This window comes from Saccopteryx leptura, chromosome 3 (genome assembly GCF_036850995.1).
Source record: "Saccopteryx leptura isolate mSacLep1 chromosome 3, mSacLep1_pri_phased_curated, whole genome shotgun sequence".
In the NCBI taxonomy this organism is placed as follows: Eukaryota; Metazoa; Chordata; class Mammalia; order Chiroptera; family Emballonuridae; genus Saccopteryx; species Saccopteryx leptura.
This window is the reverse complement of record NC_089505.1, coordinates 243,892,894-243,910,612: the sequence shown is the minus strand read 5'-3', so window position 1 is coordinate 243,910,612 and position 17,719 is coordinate 243,892,894. Positions and strand designations below refer to the sequence as shown.

General features: G+C 38.6%; 1 protein-coding gene and 1 non-coding gene across 4 annotated transcripts in view; both read left to right on the top strand.

The window, feature by feature from the left end:
• The window catches only part of ALMS1 (ALMS1 centrosome and basal body associated protein), a 236,177-nt gene that overhangs the window by 165,878 nt on the left and 52,580 nt on the right, over positions 1-17,719 (top strand). The window lies entirely within an intron of this gene.
• LOC136401953 (U6 spliceosomal RNA) lies at positions 1,659-1,762 on the top strand. The gene has a single exon (XR_010750875.1). It is a non-coding gene; the product is annotated as a U6 spliceosomal RNA (small nuclear RNA).

The window sequence follows — 17,719 nt, the reverse complement described above, 5'->3', positions numbered from 1 at the left end:
GAAAAATGCCAATTAAAACCACAGTGAGGTACCACTTCACACTCATTAGGATGAGTTCTCTATAAGAACAAAATAAATTGTTGACAAGGATACAGAGAGATTGGAACCACTTTTGCACTGTGGTCGGAATATAAAAGGGTGTAGCCATTGTGGAAAATAGTAGTATGGAGGTTCCTCAAAAATTAAAAATAGAATTGGCATATAATCCAGTAATCACACTTCTGGGTATATATCTTAAAAAAATAAAATCAAACTAGACCTCAGAGGTATCTGCATACCCATGTTCATCTCAGCTTTATTCAAATTAAGGTACAAAAACAACTCCCTGCCCCCCTCCAAAGCAACTCAGATGTCTATCTACAGATGAATAGATAAAGAAAACATGGTAAAAACATCATTAAAGAATATGCAGCTTTAAAATAGAAGGAAATTCTGTCACATGCTATAGCATAGATCAGGGGTCCCCAAACTACGGCCCGCGGGTCGCATGCGGCCCCCTGAGGCCATTTATCCGGCCCCCACCGCACTTCCGGACGGGGCACCTCTTTCATTGGTGGTCAGTGAGAGGAGCACATTGACCATCTCATTAGCCAAAAGTAGGCCCATAGTTCCCATTGAAATACTGGTTTGTTGGTTTTAATTTACTTGTTCTTTATTTTAAATATTGTATTTGTTCCTGTTTTGTTTTTTACTTTATAATAAGATATGTGCAGTGTGCATAGGGATTTGTTCATAGTTTTTTTTATAGTCCGGCCCTCCAATGGTCTGAGGGACAGTGAACTGGCCCCCTGTGTAAAAAGTTTGGGGACCCCTGGCATAGATGAACCTCAAGGATATTGTGCTAGTGAGATAAGCCAGTCACTAAAGGAAAAATACTATGTATTCTACTTCCATGAAGAATCAAAAGCAGTTAAAATTATAGAAACAAAGTAGAAAAGTGACTGCAGAGATATGGGGAAGAGAATTAGTGTTTAGTGGGTATAGTTTCAGTGTTACAATATAAAGACATTCTAGAGATCTGTTGCATAACAATGAATATACTCAGGGTTACTGAACTGTACACTGAAAATGGTTAAGATGTTAAATTTAATATTACGTGTTTTTTACCACACACAAAAAAATGTATAAGATGAAAAAACAAAACATTGCAACCTGCAGTGGGTAGCATAGGAGAAATAGCTTAGAGAAGAAATATGGGGCCTTGGCTGGTTAACTCAGTGGTTGGGAGTGGGCCTGGCGTGTGGGTGTCCTGGGTTCTATTCCAGTTAGGGCACACAGGAGAAGTGACCATCTGCTTCTCCACCCCTTCCCCTTATTTCTGGCGATCTCTCTCTTCCCCTCCTGCAGCCTTGGCTTGATTGGTACAAACACATTGACCCAGGTGCTGAGGATAGCTTCGTGGATCCTCCGCCTCAGGCACTAAAAGTAGGTTGGTTGTAAGCGTGACCTCAGATGGGCAGAGCATCAGCTCCAGATGGGAGTTGCCAGGTGGATCCAAGTCAGGGCATATGTAGAAGTCTCACTATCTCCTGTCCTCTCATTTAGAAAAGAAGAAAAAAAAAAGAAAGAAAGGGAAGACGGAAATCTCTCTAAAAGCATAATCTAGAAGACAGAAGAAAAACTTTCCTAAATGTTTTGCACTCAGAATAATTATAGAAGCGCTCGTTTCGGCAGCACATATACTAAAATTGGAACAATACAGAGATTAGCATGGCTCCTGTGCAAGGGCGACACACAAATTTGTGAAGCGTTCCATGTTTTTTTATATGTGGAATCTAATAAATGAAATGAGGAACGGCATAGAGGCAGAGGTGGGGTCACAGGGACCAGAGGGACAGCAGTCAAAGGAAAGGGGGATGAGGGGATGGGATCAGAGAAGATGAAGGGATTAGTGAAATTATATATACATAACACAGAAATATAGATAACAAGACCGCAAATCCCAGAGGGAAGGTAGGAGGGAGTTAGGGGTAGGGAGGGAAGGGGTATAAAAAGGGTCACAGGGGTGGTGGGTGAGGGAGTTATATTCAGTGGGACACTTGAATCTATGTAAACAATAAATTAAAATTAATAAAAATTAAAAAAATAAAAAGTAATTATACACAAGATGAAAATAGAAGACAATAGGATTTGACTTTGGGTGATGTGCACACAATGCAATCAACAACAGTTCATAAGCTATACAAATGTTTACCTGAAACCCATTTAATGTCATCCCATTAAATTTTTAATTTCCAATTAGAAAAAAAACATGAAATGTATTAAATAAAAGTTGAGATAATAATGAGATAGAAATATATAGGAGATCAGAGAACAAATTGAAGGAAAAAATTGTACCAATTAAGAGAAAAAGGAGATGAAAGCAATTAGAAAAAAATAATAATTTGAGGACTGACAGTAAAAATCCAAGTAATATTTGTTGGTGTCTTTAAAGAAGATAACCAAAAAAGAATGCAATGTATATGGAAAACAAGCTGCAATTTAAAAGGACATACCAAGTCCTAGGAAAATTTTATATGTAATAACACCCAGACATGTTGATGATAGATAGTACTGAAATTTAAAGTAAAAGAACAAGTCATACAGGCATCTATGCAGAAAAGGCAAGGAGAAAAAGCAAAAAATAAAAATAAAAAAAATCGAGGCCCTGGCCGGTTGGCTCAGTGGTGGAGCGTCGGCCTGGCGTGCGGGAGTCCCGGTCCGATTCCCGGCCAGGGCACACAGGAGAGGCGCCCATCTGCTTCTCCACCCCTCCCTCTCTCCTTCCTCTCTGTCTCTCTCTTCCCCTCCCGCAGCCGAGGCTCCAATGGAGCGGGATTTGCCTGGGCGCTGGGGATGGCTCTGTGGCCTCTGCCTCAGGCGCTGGAGTGGCTCTGATTGTGGCAGAGCGACGCCCCCTGGTGGGTGTGCCAGGTGGGTCCCGGTCCGGCACATGCAGGAGTCTGTCTGATTGCCTCCCCGTTTCCAACTTCAGAAAAATACAAAAAAAAGAAAAATAAAAAAAAATCAAGGGGTCAGGCAAAGAAAAGGAAAGTCAAAGTAAATAAAGGTGAACTAATTTCATCTTTAAAATTGATAAATCAAGAAATACATATGGAAGTATAGTACTTAAAATTTAAAAGATTACCTCTAGCCTGACCAGGCAGTGGCGCAATCGATGGAGCGGAGGACCCAGGTTCGAGACCCCGAGGTTGCCAGCTTGAGCACGTGCTCATTTGGTTTGATCAGAGCTCGCCAGCTTGGACCCAGGGTCGCTGGCTCTAGCAAGGGGTTACTCGGTCTGCTGAAGGCCCATGGTCAGGGCACATATGAGAAAGCAATCAATGAACAACTAAGGTGTCACAATGGAAAACTGATGATTGATGCCTCTCATCTCTCTCAGTTCCTGTCTGTCTGTCTCTATCCCTCTCTCTGACTCTCTGTCTCTGTAAAAATATAAATATTTTGAACTTTGTGGATTAGTCTGCGGGCCGCGGGCTGCGAGTTTGAGACCCCTGCTCTAAAAGTTAAAATTATATACTAAAACTCAAAATATTTAGAAAAGTGGTAGGAGCGACAGGCATATAGAGGGAGGAAAAACGAAAGCAAAGTAAATTTGTAACAAGAAATACTACTATAAAATGAGAGAATGGAGAATATATGACTATATAAATAAACATGGGATAAATTCACCTATTTAAAAACTCATACTAAGTTAAAACAAAAACTTAAGTTTCATGCTATATATCAAACACATTGAAAATAAAATTAATTAAGAAGGGTTGAAATAAAAGGAAAACTTAGAGACATGAAAAATAAGAAGACATGATATTAATATAGATGAGATTAAATTAAACACCAAAAATGTTACAGAAATTAAGGGGTAATTTGTTTGTTTGTTTGTTTTTGTATTTTTCTGAAGTTGTAAACGGGGAGGCAGTCAGACAGACTCTGCATGTGCCTGACCGGGATCCACCCGGCATGCCCACCAGGGGGTGATGCTCTGCCCATCTGGGGTGTTGCTCTGTTGCAACCAGGGCCATTCTAGCGCCTGAGGCCGAGGCCACGGAGCCATCCTCAGCGCCCGGGCCAACTTTGCTCCAATGGAGCCTTTGCTGCGGGAGGGGAAGAGAGAGACAGAGAGGAAGGAGAGGGGGAGGGGTGGAGAAGCAGATGGGCACTTCTCCTGTGTGCCCTGGCTGGGAATCGAACCCAGGACTCCTGCTTGCCAGTCCGACACTCTACCACTGAGCCAACCGGCCAGGGCCAAGGGATAATGTTTTTATACTAATTTTAACCCACAATGAGGTCATAACATAAATCTTTAAATATGAAATAGCATAAATATATAAAACAAAAACTGGGAGCATCATCAAGAGGAAGTTTATGTTGCCTTTTAAAGAATGAAAATATAGAATTATATGAAAACAACCTTTATGGTATATTGTTAGGCAAAATATGCTTAGAGGAAAAGGGGAATTTGCTTATTGGGGCCTAAATGCAAAACCTTACCATTAAAACCCTAGAAGAAGCGGTAGAGCGTCGGCCTAGCGTGCGGAGGACCCGGGTTCGATTCCCGGCCAGGGCACACAGGAGAAGCGCCCATTTGCTTCTCCACCCCTCCGCCGCGCTTTCCTCTCTGTCTCTCTCTTCCCCTCCCGCAGCCGAGGCTCCATTGGAGCAAAGATGGCCCGGGCGCTGGGGATGGCTCTGTGGCCTCTGCCCCAGGCGCTAGAGTGGCTCTGGTCGCAATATGGCGACGCCCAGGATGGGCAGAGCATCGCTCCCTGGTGGGCAGAGCGTCGCCCCCTGGTGGGCGTGCCGGGTGGATCCCGGTCGGGCGCATGCGGGAGTCTGTCTGACTGTCTCTCCCTGTTTCCAGCTTCAGAAAAATGGAAAAAGAAAAAAAAAACAAAAAAAAAACCCTAGAAGACCTTCAAGAACTGGACAATGCAGAATAGTAGTAAGGAGCTTGAATACACATACTTAGGTCATAATAGATCATAAAAATGAAATCTGTTTTTAAAACAAAATTAAAAAATTATGTGGGACCCTGGCCTTATTCTATAGCTTGGAGTGTCATTCCATTATGCCAAGGTTGAGATTTTGATCCTCAGTCAGGGCACACATAACAATCAATCAGTGAGTGCATAATAAGTGGTACAATATCAGTGTTTTTCTTTCTGTCTCTCCCTTCCTCTCTTCCCCCTCCCCCCACCAAATAATGGACTAATGTTTCATTTAATTGTGCACTCATTGGTTGCTTATCTTATGCCCTGACCAGGAATTAAACCTGTGACTTTGGCGTGCCTGGATGACACCTACCCACTGACCCACCCAGCTAGGGCCAATAAATAAAATAATTTTTTAATCATATAGGTAAATATATTGAAAATAATGAGGTTGATTTAATAGATACATGTAAATGTTTGTATGCTTAAAAACAGTGTTTCCTTTAAAGAGCAAAGAGTTTTAACTTTGAAGTCTAATTTATTTTTTCTTTTGTTGCTTGTGTTCTCAGTGTCATATCTAACAATACTTTGACAACCCAGCGTCATGAAGATTTACCCCCATGTTTTTTTCTAAGAGTTTTCTAGTTTTAGCTTTTCATTTAGCTCTTTGATTCATTTTGATTTAATTTTTTTATGTGGTGTGAGGTAAGGGTCCAACTTCATTCTTTCCTATGTGTATATTCAGTTGTCCCAGCACTGTTTATTTAAAGAGATTGTTCCTTTCTCATTGAATGGGCTTGGCGCTCTTAATGAAAATCAGTTGACCATAGATATATGGATTCATTTCTGGACTTTGAATTCTATTCTGTTGATCTAATCTTATCCTGTGTCAGTGCCACACTGCCTTGCTTACTATTGCTTTGTAACAGTAAGTTGTGTTTTTTTGTTGTTGTTTTTTTACAGAGACAGAGAGAGAGTCAGAGGGATAGATAGGGACAGACAAGAACAGAGAGAGATGAGAAGCATCAATCATCAGTTTTTCGTTGCCACACCTTAGTTGTTCATTGATTGCTTTCTCATATGTGCCTTGACTGTGGGCCTTCAGCAGACCAAGTAACCCCTTGCTCAAGCCAGTGACCTTGGGCTCAAGCTGGTGAGCTTTTTGCTCAAGCCAGATGAGCCCGCACTCAAGCTGGCAACCTCGGGATCTCGAACCTGGGTCTTCCGCATCCCAGTCTGACGCTCTATCCACTGCGCCACCGCCTAGTCAGGCTGTAGCAGTAAATTTTGAGATTCACAAGTGTGAATCCTCCAATTAGTCTTATTGTTATTTTACTTTTTTATTATGTTGGCTATTCTGGATCCCTTACAGTTTTTTATTTATTTATTTATTATTATTTTTTTTAATTTATTTTTCTGAAGCTGGAAACGGGGAGAGACAGTCAGACAGACTCCCGCATGCGCCCGACCGGGATCCACCCGGCACGCCCACCAGGGGGCGACGCTCTGCCCACCAGGGGGCGATGCTCTGCCCCTCCGGGGCATCGCTCTGTTGCGACCAGAGCCACTCTAGCACCTGGGGCAGAGGCCAAGGAGCCATCCCCAGCGCCCGGGCCATCTTTGCTCCAGTGGAGCCTCGCTGCGGGAGGGGAAGAGAGAGACAGAGAGGAAGGAGAGGGGGAGGGGTGGAGAAGTGGATGGGCGCTTCTCCTGTGTGCCCTGGCCGGGAATCGAACCCGGGACTTCTGCACGCCAGGCCGACGCTCTACCACTGAGCCAACTGGCCAGGGAGTTTTTGTTTGTTTGTTTTAAACATGTTTTTCTTTATTTTTTTTTAATTTTTATTTATTTATTCATTTTAGAGAGGAGAGAGAGTTAGAATGAGAGAGAGAGAGAGAGAGAGAAAGGGGGAGGAGCAGGAAGCATCAACTCCCATATATGCCTTGACCAGGCAAGCCCAGGGTTTTGAACCGGTGACCTCAGTGTTCCAAGTCAACGCTTTATCCACTGTGCCACCACAGGTCAGGCTGGATCCCTTACAGTTTTATATGAATTTTGGAATCAGCTTGGTAATTTCTACAAAGAAACCAGCTAGGTTCTGATAAGGATTGTGTTGAATCGATATGATCAGTGTGAAGATATTGCCTTTTTTTAAAAATATTTTTATTTTATTCATTTTAGAGAGGGGAGAAAAAGTGAGAGAGAGAGAAAGGGGGAGGAGCAAGAAGCATCAACTCCCATATATGCCTTGATCAGGCAAGCCCAGGGTTTCTAACCGGCCCCTCAGTGTTCCAGGTTGATGCTTTATCCACTGTGCCACCACAGGTTAGGCGGGATAATGCCTTCTTAACAATGTTGTCTTCCTATCCATGAACATGGGATTGGGATGTTTTCCATTTATTTAGACCTTAATTTCTTTCCATGATCTTTTGTAGTTTTCAGAGTAGAAGTTTTACACCTTTTTTGTTATATTTATTGCTAAATATTTTGTTTTATGAATTTATTGTAAATAATATAGTTTTCTTAATTTTGTTTTTAGTTTAACTGCCAAGTGTATAATGATATAATTGAGTTTTACAATATTTATATTTTATCCTACAACCATGCTGAACTTGTTTATTAGTACTAATAGATTTTTTTTTTTCTTTTTTTGTGGCAGAGATAGAGTCAGAGAGAGGGACAGACAGACAGGAAGGGAGAGAGATGAGAAGCATCAATTCTTTGTTGCGGCACCTTAGTTGTTCATTGATTGATTTCTCATATGTGCCTTGATGGGGGGCTACAGCAGACCAAGTGATCCCTTGCTCAAGCCAGCAACCTTGGGCTCAAGCTGGTGAGCCTTGCTCAAACCTGATGAGCACGCACTCAAGCTGGCAACCTCAGGGTCTCGAACCTGGATCCTCCACATCCCAGTCTGACGCTCTATCCACTGCTCCACCGCCTGGTCAGGCAGTACTAATAGATTTTTAATGTATTCTTAGAATTTTCTAGATACAGGATCTTGATATCTGTGAATATAGTTTTACTTCTTCTTTTGCAATCCATGTTTCCTCCCACAACACACCACTTTCACCACCCCCACGCAACCCGTGATTGCCCTGAGTAATACCTAAAGTACAATGTAAAATAGTATGTTCTTGTCTAGGGGGCAGACAGCCTGTCTTTCATAATTGAGTATGATTTTAGCTGTGTTTTCATGGATTGAGGAAACTTTCTAGTTTGTTGAGTATTTTTATTAAGAAAAGGGTTAGATTTTGTCAAATGCTTTTTCTGTGTCTTTGAGACAATCAAATTAGTTTTGTTTTTTATTCTATTGATTGAGTTTATGAATTTGAACCAAACTTGCTGTTAATAGGGTAAATCTCCCTTGGTCAAGCTGTGTATAATTTTTTTTTGTATGTTGCTGGATTTTATTTGCTAATTTATTTTATTTTATTTTTTTTTAGCAAAGGAGACAGAGAGGGACAGACAGGAAGGGAGAGAGATGAGAAGCATCAATTCTTTGTTGCGGTATTTTAGTTGTTCATTGATTTCTTTCTCATACGTGCCTTGACCAGGGGGCTCCAACCGAGCAAGTGACCCCTTACTCAAGCTAGCTCAAGCTGGTGAGCCTGTGCTCAAGTCGGATGAGCCCATGCTCAAGCCAGCGACCTCGGGGTTTCGAACATAGGTCCTCTACATCCCATGCTAACGGTCTATTCACTGTACTGCCACTTGGTCAGGCTATTTGCTAATATCTTTATGAGGATTTTTGTGTCTATGTTTCTAAGAGATGTTGCTTTATAGATTTTTTTGTATTGTCTTTGTTGGGTTTTACAAAATTTTACAAAAATAATTTTACAAAATAAATTTTACAATTTTACAAAAATACAATTTACAAAAATAAAAATACAATTTTACAAAGATACAAATTTTACAATTTTACAAAAATTAGGGGATCAAGGAATGTGCAGATACTCCAATTTTTTAGCCTTTTGTATAGTGCATTTTCACCAGTGAAATAAAAGTTGGTTTTGCATCTCATTTGCACGATTGAACAATATTCTTTGATTTGTTGTTTGTTTTACTGATGTTCTTGTTTAATAAAAAAAAAATCAAATGCTTTTTGTTATAGCTTCATATTCATTTTGAAATATCCCCTAATTTTTGTAAGCAGTATTATCAGAATAACACTGGCCTCATAAAATGGATTGGAAAAGTCAATGTTCTTTAACTGTTTAGTAGAATTCAGGGTTAAACCATTTGGATCTGAACTTTTCTTTTGTAGGTAATTTTTTTATTACTAATTCAGACTCTTTACTTGCTTTAGGTCTGTTCAGAATATATATTATTTCTTGAGTCAGTTTCAGTAATTTGGTTTTCTAGAAAATGAATGTGTTCTTTTTATTTAGATTATAGTATTCCTCTATAATCCCTTTATTTCAGTAAATTTATTTACTAGTAATAATATTTTATCTCATTTTGGATATAAGTTTTCTAAGTTTTTTTCTTAGTTAATTTAGCTAAATGTTTGTGGATTTTTATTTTTATTTTATATATATTTTTTAATTTATAAATTAAACTTAATGGGATGACAGTAAGAATACATAGGTTTCAGGTAAACATCTCTATAACATTTAAACTGTTGATTGCATTGTTGTGCCCATCACCCCAAGTCAAGTCATTTTTCATCACCGAGTATTTATCCTTTTTACTCCCCTTTTCTCTGCTCCCCTTCCCCTGGTAACCACTTCAGTCTTATCTAGGTCCATGAGTTTCAATTTTATATCCCACCCATGTATAAGATCATACAGTTCTTTGCTTTTTCTGATTTACTTATTTCACTTAGTATAATGTTCTCAAATTCATCCATGTTGTCACAAATGGCAATATATCATCATTTCTTATGGCTGAGTAGTATTCCATTGTGCATATGTACCACATCTTCTTTATCCAATCCTCTATTGAGGGACACTTTGGTTGTTTCCATATCTTGGCCACTGTCAATAATGTTGCAATGAACATGGGGGTGCATGTGTCTTTGCATACCAGTGTTTTTGAGTTTTTTGGGTAGATACTCAGTAAAGGGATTGTTGGGTCCTCTGGTAATTTTATTCTTAATTTTTTGAGAACCTGCCATACTGCCTTTCATATGGATATATCAGTTTACATTCCCACCAGCAGTGAAAAAGGGTTTCTTTTTCTCCAGTCTCTCTAACACTTGTTATTACCTGTCTTGTTGATAACAGCCAATCTAACAGGTGTGAGGTGGTATCTTGTAGTTTTCATTTGCATTTTTCTAATAGCAAGGATTAGCATCTTTTCATATATCTATTTGTTGTTTGTATGTCTTCATGGGATCAGTGTCTGTTCAGATTCTCTCCCTATTTTTTAATTGGATTGCTTGCTTGTTTGCTGCTGAGCTTTGTGAGTACAGTGGGTTACAGCACAGTTCTGTTCCTACGACAGTGACATAACCCGAATTTTGGTGTAAGTTTGAAATACACCCTAGCCTAAGTCACTTACCTCTCCTAACACAGTTGTAAAATCATAATCTAGAACAGTGGTAGTCAACCTGGTCCCTACTGCCCACTAGTGGGCGTTCCAGCTTCCATGGTGGGCGGTAGCAGAGCAACCAAAGTATAAATAAAAAGATAGATTTAACTATAGTAAGTTGTTTTATAAAGATTTATTCGGCCAAACTTAGCGAAAATACAACATAAAGTACTTGGTAAGTAATTATTATTATATGCTTTAACTTGCTGTAACTCTGCTTTATAAATTTTTTAAAGTAAAGTTACTTCCCTACTTTATAACTCACCATTACTGTGGAACCAGTGGGCAGTTAGAAAATTTTACTACTAACAGAGATACAGAAGTGGACGGTAGGTATAAAAAGGTTGACTACCCCTGATCTAGAACATAAAAACACAGCTAAGGCCACAGAAAAAGTCAAAGGACATAAATACACTGTACTGTAGTAACAGAAAAAAAATGACAAAAAATGATTGTAAAAATTTTTTTTAACTTTTATTCCTGTGCTTGGCATGCACACTGGAAGGGGCATTGCAGTGTGTGAGAGAGTGACCTATTGGGAGGAGGAAGCTGGAGAGGAAGGAAAACTTGCAGAAAGTACTGGAGATACTGGGTCAGGTGAATCAGAATTGCCTAAGGAACACGTAGGAGACGCTGGGGATGATTCTACCTGTACTACAGGTGTTTTATAATATCTCGAGAAACAGCTGATGTAGAGGGTACAGGATCTGTTGCAGGCCTCTCTACCTTCTTAAACAATTGTTTCAGACTTGTCTGGAAGGTTGATGACTTCTTCTCTTCCAAAATCTGCCTATAGCATTACAAGGCACCCATAAAGGCCGAAACATTCATGTCTCAATTTTTTAAAGTTTCTATGGAAGTGAGCGTCGTAAACATGAAATGTTGGATGTCAAGACTGTTGTAACCTGAGGACCCCTGTATTTTATATACTTTGGATATTCAGCTCTTATCAGAGCTGTTGTTAGTGAATATCATCTCCCATTTGGTTGGCATTTTTCCATTTCATTGTTTCTTTTTCAGTTTCTTTCAATAATGCTTTGTAGGTTTTAGAATATAGGTTTTTCACATCTTCTGTTATATTTAATCCTAGGTTTTTCTGTTATTGTAATTATAAAAGGAATTGTTTTTTTTGTTTTGCTTTCCAGTTCACTTTCTGAAGTTTCATTGTTGGTGTATTAGAAAGAAGTAGACTTTTGTGTACTGATTTTGTATCCTGCATCTTTATTGTACTTATTGTTTCTAATAGTTTTTTGATAGAGTCGTTGGGGTTTTCTATATACAGCATCATGTCATCTGCAAAAAGTGATACCCCTACATCTTCTTTCCCGATACGGATGCCTTTTCTTTTTTTCTCTTGCCTGATTGCTGTGGATAAGACTTCCAGTATGATGTTGGACAGGGGTCCCCAAACTTTTTACACAGGGGGCCAGTTCACTGTCCCTCAGACCGTTGGAGGGCTGGACTATAAAAAAAACTATGGACAAATCCCGATGCACACTGCACATATCTTATTTTAAAGTAAAAAAGCAAAACGGGGACAAATACAATATTTAAAATAAAGAACAAGTAAATTTAAATCAACAAACTGACCAGTATTTCCATGGGAACTAGGCTCCTCTCACTGACCACCAATGAAAGAGGTGCCCCTTCCAGAAGTACGGCGGGGGCCGGATAAATGGCCTCAGGGGGCCGCACGTGGCCCGCGGGCCTTAGTTTGGGGACCCCTGATGTTGGATAAGAGTGGAGAGAGGGGGCATCCTTCTTTTGTTCCCAATTTTAAAGTAAAAGCTTTCAGTTTTTCACCTTTAAGTATGATGTTGGCTGATGGTTTGTAATACATGGCCTTTATTATGTTGAGATATTTTCCTTCTATACCCGTTTTATTTAGTGTTTTAAACATAAAGGGATGTTTTATCTTATCAAATGCTTTCTCTCTATTAATAGGATATGATTTTTGTCCTTTGTTTTGTTGATGTGGTATATTACACCAATCGATTTATGTATGTTGAACCATCCTTGAGCTCCTGGAATGAATCCTACTTGATTGTGATGTATTATTTTTGTAATGTATTTTTGTATTTGATCTGTTAGTATTTTGTTGAGGATTTCTGCATCTGTAGTCATTAGAGATATTGGCCTGTAGTGGTCTTTTTTTTGTGTTGTCCTTGCCAGGTTTGGTTAGCAGGGTTTTGTTGTCCTCATAAAATGTGTTAGGGAGTATTACTTCTTCTATTTTTTGGATGACTTTGAGAAGGATAGGTACCAAATCTTTTTTGAATGTTTGGTAGAATTCACTAGTGTAGCCATCTGGTCCTAAATTTTTTATTTTAGTTGAGATTTTTGATAGTTATTTCTATTTTCTCCCTGCCTATGTGGGTCTGTTTAGGTTTTTCAGTTTGTGACTCAGTCTAGGAAAATTGTGTAGTTCTAGGAATTTATACATTTCTTCTAGATTGTTGAATTTGGTGGCATATAATCTTTCATAGTATTCTAGTGTGATCCTTTGTATATCTATGATGTCTGTGGTACTTTCTCTTTCATTTCGGATTTTGTGTATATGAGTCCTTTCTCTTTTTTTCTTAATAAGTCTAGCCAGAGGTTTGTCAATTTTATTGGTCTTTTCAAAGGACAGGCTTTTTCTTGTATTAATTTTTCTATACTTTTTTATTCTCTATTTCATTTAGTTCCACTCTGATTTTTAATCTTTCCTTTCTGCTGACTGGGTTGCCTTTGTTCTTCTTTTTCTATTCAATAGTTCTTTCAGATCTAATGTTAGGTTGTTTACTTAGGATCTTTCTTATTTCTTGATATGTCTGTAATGATATAAACTTTCCTCTTATTACTGCTTTCACTACATACCAGAAGTTTTGATATGCCATGTTGTCATTCTCATCTGTTTGTATATATCTTTTGGTCTCTGCTTCTTTGAACCAGGCATTTTTTAGAAGGATGTTGTTCAATTTCCACCTTTTTGTGGGCTTATTTACATCATTTCTGCAGTTGAATTCTAATTCCAAAGCCTTATGTCAGAAAATATGCATGGTATAATTTCAGTATCTTGAATTTGTTGAGAGTCGCTTTGTGGCCCAATATATGATCTCTCCCTGAGAATCTCCCATGCACACTGGAAAACAATGTATAGTTGGATGTTCTGGGAGGAAACGTTCTGTAAATATCTATTATATCCATATGGTCTAGTGTGTCACTTAAGGCTGATGTTTCTTTATTGATTTTTTGTTTGGATGATCTATGTAAAAATGGCAGTGGTGTGTTGAGAACTCCAACTATGATTGTGTTTTTGTCTGTTTCTATTTTCAGATCTCTTAGATATCTTATATATTTTGGCACTCCCTGGTTTTTTGCTTATATATTAAGAAGTGTTATGTCTTCTTGATACAGTGTTTTCTTTATCATTATGAAATGTCCATTTTTGTCTCTGGTTACTTTTTTTGTTTTGAAATCAGCATTGTCAGATATTAATATGCCTACACCTGGTTTTCTTTGGGTATTATTTGCTTGGAGAATTGTTTTCCAACCTTTCACTTTGAGTCGGTCTACTTTTGCCCTTGCAGCTTAGATGAGTCTCCTGAAGGCTACATATGGTTGGATTTTGCTTTTTTTTTTTTTTTTTTACCTAATCTGCTACTCTGTGCCTACAGTCCATTTACATTTTGGGTAATTATTGATGCATGAGGATTTCTTAAAGCCATTTTAGGTTTTGTTTTCTGGTAGTTCTGTGTCTCCTTTGGTTCTTCTCTTTAGTGTTTCTGTCAGTTGTTTTTTTTTTGGTTTGGTTGCATTCCATACTTCTTTCCTCTGTTTCTTCTTTGTTTAAGCTATGTGTTTCGATAGTGGCTTTTTCATGGGTGGTTACCATGAGGTTAGTAAGAGAAAAGTTTTCATATATCCTGAGTCATTTGTCTTATGAGAGCTCCTGCACGCCATTGTTCTTTGCTACTTTGGATTTTTATCTTCTCCCCTTTTATATTACTGTTGTCACAGATTATCTTTGTTTATATTATAAACTTGTTGGAACTTTTACTTGTAGTTTTGTTTTGTTTTGTTCTATGTATCTGGTAGAATAACCCCTTTGAGTATTTCTTGCAGTGGGGATTTCTGGTGGTAAATTCCCTAAGTTTCTGTATGTCTGGAAAAGTTTTTACTTATCATTCATATTTGAAGGATAACTGATGGATCTAGTATTCTTGATTGGTAAGTTTTCTCTTTCAGTACTTTGAATGTTTGGTTCCACTCTCTTCTGGTTGTAGACTTTCTGCTGAGAAATCTGATGATAGCCTGATGGGCCTTTCTTTATATGTTATGTTGTTCTTTTCCTTAGCTGCCTTGAGGATTCTTTTTTTGTCATTGATTTTAGACAGTTTTATTAGTGTGTCTTGGAGAAGGCCTGTTTGTGTTGAGCTAACTCGGTGTTCTGTTTGCTTCTTGGATTTGAGGATATAACTCTTTCCATAGGCTTGAGGAGTTCTGATCAATTGTTTGAATAGGTTCTCCATTCTCTTCTCCCTTCTTCTGATATACCCATTATTCTTATGTTGCTCTTTCTGATGGAGTCAATTTTTGTAAAGTTCTCTCATTTCTTTTAATTCTTGAGTCTCTTTATTTCTCTGTGTCACCTTAGTTGCCTGTCTTTGATGTCACTGATTTTTTCCTCTATCTAGCTTGTTTTATTAGCTAAACTTGCTAGCTCATTTTTTAGTTTACGCATTTCATCTGTGTTTTTAAAGTTTCAGTCTCCTTGGTGAAGTATTGTTTTATTAATTTGTATTTTTTTGTATTTTTTTTGTATTTTTCTGAAGCGAGAAGTAAGGAGGCAGAGAGACTCCTGCATGTGCCTGATTGGGATCCACCTGGCATGCCTACCAGGGGACGATGCTGTGCCCATTTGGGGCATTGCTCCATTGCAGTTGGAGTCATTCTAGTGCCTGAGGCAGAGGCCATGGAGCTGTCCTCAGCTCCTAGGGCAACTTTGCTCCAGTGGAACCTTGGCTGCGAGAGGGGAAGAGAGAGAGATTAAGGAGAGGGGGAAGGGTGGAGAAGCAGATGGTTGCTTCTCCTTGTTCCCTGGCTGAGAATCGAACCCAGAACTTCCACACGCTGGGCTGACATTCTACTGCTGAGCTAGCTGGCCAGGGCTATTAATTTGTTTTTTGAATATTAAATTGCTTGTCAGTATTTTTCTTGCATCTCATTATTTTCAGAACTTCAATTTTGAATCCTCTTTCATTTAACTCCAAGGTTTTGATGTGATTCAGATTGCTTTCTGGAGATTTTTTATTTTCTTTCTGAACTGTGTCTCTTTCTTGGGTGGTCATGGTATTATTTTTTTTTATGCCTTGATGGTTTTTGAGACTGGTATTGTTAAGAAATCAGACAAAGAACAACAAAAATAAAACAAAAAATAGAGAAACACCACAAAGAAACAAGGAACAAAAACTAAAAATAATAAAACCAGATAAAACGCCCATAAAAAAAAGAAAGGAAAAAAAAACAAAAATACTAAGTGAATTAAAAAGGGAGTTGCATTGCACTTTCAAGAGGTTTTTCTGTTTTTTTTCCAGTAGGTGGTGCTGGATTACAAGTTTTAGCTCTGTGAAATTTCCAGGGTGAACTCTGCTGAGATGTTGTCGAGGTGATGGAGGTGGGACTGTGGTCACAGTGATGGATGGGACATGTTGTGAGTGCTTTTTGGCTTTAGCAATAGTGATTTCAAGCACTCCTTCCTTCATCTCAACAGACCAGGGGACCACACCCAAGCAGCTTTGTTTCTCAGGGGAAAGAGTAGCCCTGTAGAACTAGCTGCAGCATATGTCTCCATTGTCCCTAATGTTGTTATTGATATTAGTTGGATTTACATCTGCCATTTTACTTCTTGTTTTTTATATATATCTATTCCTAGCTATGTGGTGAATTATATATCCTGAAAAACTCTTTTGAAGAAAATAACTAAGATGCTGGATAAAAATATCAAAACTATCTTTTTGGTTTCACAAAGTTGACATGATAATAAATCTTTAAGTTCCAAAAATAGAGTGAAAGCAGTAACCTGAAAGGTAATTAAGCACTAAAGCAGACTGTCACATAAGGGTTTCAGCTGAGTTCTATAGATCTAGGCTTTATATTTAATGCATACATGAACTTGGATGACAGAATATAAAACTTAAGGCCTACCAGTACTGAAAAATGTTATAGGATGCTCTTGATTCTAAAGCTGGCCTTCCAGAAGGCTGCCATCTTAAGTTTAAGAATACAAGAAAAAATAAACACATTCATGCAAAAGTGGAAATCAAGGAAACTCGCCTGTTTCAACCTGGTAATGAGCTTGGGGAGAAAAAATTATCAGCAAGTTGTCCTGATAATTTGTAACTGCAAACCAACTGTCTCATAGGTTTACAGTCATGAATTTTGAACTGGTACAATTTATTGGTACAATAAATTACATGTGTGTTCTATAACGCCTGCAGCCCTGAATTTTATTTAAAATAGCACTAGTTTGGTAGTGCCAACTCACGTGCCAGGTTGAAGTAAATGCATGCGCCTCTGAAGAAACCGAGACCTCTAAATATTCCACCAAATGCCAAGCGACTGTGAGTGAAAAAGCATAACAAACAAACAAACAAAGCAGAAATGAAACCTAAAAAGACAAATTTCCAAGGCTCCTTGGACAATGACTGCTTCTAGGATTAGAGCAGGAAGTACAGATGATGTACCTGGAACATCTTGTAATATTAGAAAAGTAAAGGGGGGAAAGCTGACATGGTGGGGACTAGGTCAAAGGGACACAAGAGCCACCGATAAGAGAGCTCCCAGTGGCCAAAATTGCACCAATTGAGCTATATAATAGTATTGAATTATAACCAAAGTATAAGTATTCATGAATTCATACTGATATAAATAAATGATTAAATAAATAAAGTAGAGCAAACAGACAACTCTTTTGTGCAGAATTTTTTTTTAAATACTCCTTTATTATTTAGAGCATTCTTTTTTTTTTTTTTAAACTTTATTTATTCATTATAGAGAGGAGAAAGAGAGAGAGAGAAGGGGGGAGGAGCAGGAAGCATCAACTCCCATATGTGCCTTGACCAGGCAAGCCCAGGGTTTTGAACTGGCAATCTCAGTGTTTCCAGGTTGACGCTTTATGCACTGTGCCACCACAGGTCAGGCTTGTGCAGAATTTTTAAAAAATATATATACAGTGTGTCTGTAAAGTCGTGGTGCACTTTTGACCGGTC